Below are 1764 nucleotides of genomic sequence, written 5' to 3'. Positions count from 1 at the left end.
TAAATCCTATCCCTTACAATTGTCTCCAAGACTTTGCCCACAACAGAAGTGAGACTCATCGGCCTATAGTTACTCGGGTGATCACTACTCCCGTTCTTGAACAAGGGAACCACATTTGCTATCCTCCAGTCTTCTGACACGATTCCTGGAGACAACAAGGACATAAAAATCAAGGCCAATGGCTCTGCAATCGCCTCCCTTGCTTACCAGAGATTCCAAGGATAAATGCCATCAGGCACAGTGGACTTCACCCTTTCCAGAATTTCCAACACCTCTTCCCGACATACCTCAAAGCCATCCATTCTAATTAATTGTGACTCAGTATTCACATCGGCAACAATGTCCTGTTCCTGAGTGAATACTGACGAAAAGTATTTATTCAGTTTCTCCCCAATCTCTTCAGCCTCCACACGCAACTTCCCAATACTATCCTTGACTGGACCTATTTCTTCCCTCGTCATTCTTTTATTCCTCACATACCTGTAGATGGCCTTTGGGTTTTCCCTAATCCGACCAACCAAAGACTTTTCATGTTCCCTCCTTGCTGCTCTTAGCTCTCTCTGCAGATCCTTCCTGGCTACCTTATAACTCTCAATCGCCCCAATTGAATCTTCACGCCTCATCTTTACATAGGCCGCCCTCTTCCCGTTAACAAGGGATTCCAATTCCTTATTAAACCACGGCTCCCTCACACGACCCTTTCCTCCCTGCCTGACGGGTACATTCTTATCATGGACACTTAATTGTTGCTCCTTGAACAATCTCCACATATCAATTGCGCCCTTGCCTTTAAACCTACTTTTCCAAGCCACGCATCCTAAGTTATACCTCACCGCATCATAATTTCCCTGCCCCCAGCTATAACTCTTGCCCTGCAGTGCGCACTTATCCCTCTCAGTCACTAGAGTAAAAGTCACCGAATTGTGGTCACTGTCCCCAAAGTGCTCACCTACCTCCAATTCTAACATCTGGCCTGGTTCGTTACCCAGATCCAAATCCAGTATGGCCTCACCTCTTGTTGCCCTGTCTGCATATTGTGTCAGGAAACCCTCCTGCACACATTGGACAAACACTGACCCATCTAACGAACTCGAGCTATAGCTTTCCCAGTCAATATCAGGAAAGTTAAAGACCCCATAACTGCCACGCTATTACTTTCACTCTTCTCCCGAATCAATCTCGCAATCCTTTCTTCTACGTCTCTCAGACGATTCGGAGGCCTGTAGAAAACTCCTAACAGAGTGACCTCACCTTTCCTATTCCTAACCTCAGCCCAAACTACTTCGGATGGCGAGTCTTCATCCACCTTCCTTTCCTCCGCTGTAATACTATTTTTGACAAGCAATGCCACACCTCCCCCTCTTTTACCCTCACCTCTAATCCTACTAAAACATTTAAACCCTGGAACCTGCAACAGCCAATCCTGTCTCTGTTCTGCCCATGTCTCCGTAAGAGCCACAACATCAAAATCCCAGGTACCAACCCACGCTGCAAGTTTACGTACCTTATTTAGCATACTTCTTGCATTGAAGTGTACACACTTCAAGCCACTTTCCTGTTTATAGGCACCCTCCTTTGAGATTGATGCCATGTTCCTAACCTCCCTACACTCCAGGTCCTGCACCCAAAAGCTACATTCCAGGTTCCCATGCCCCTGCAGAGTTAGTTTCAACTGCCCCCACGAGCACTCGCAAACCTCCCCACAAGGATACTGGTGCTCCTCAGGTTCAGGTGTAGACCATCCTGTTTGTAGAGGTCCCACCT

Source organism: Chiloscyllium punctatum, chromosome 28 (genome assembly GCF_047496795.1).
Source record: "Chiloscyllium punctatum isolate Juve2018m chromosome 28, sChiPun1.3, whole genome shotgun sequence".
NCBI lineage: Eukaryota > Metazoa > Chordata > Chondrichthyes > Orectolobiformes > Hemiscylliidae > Chiloscyllium > Chiloscyllium punctatum.
The sequence above is the reverse complement of the archived record's forward strand: the minus strand, read 5'-3'. Positions refer to the sequence as shown.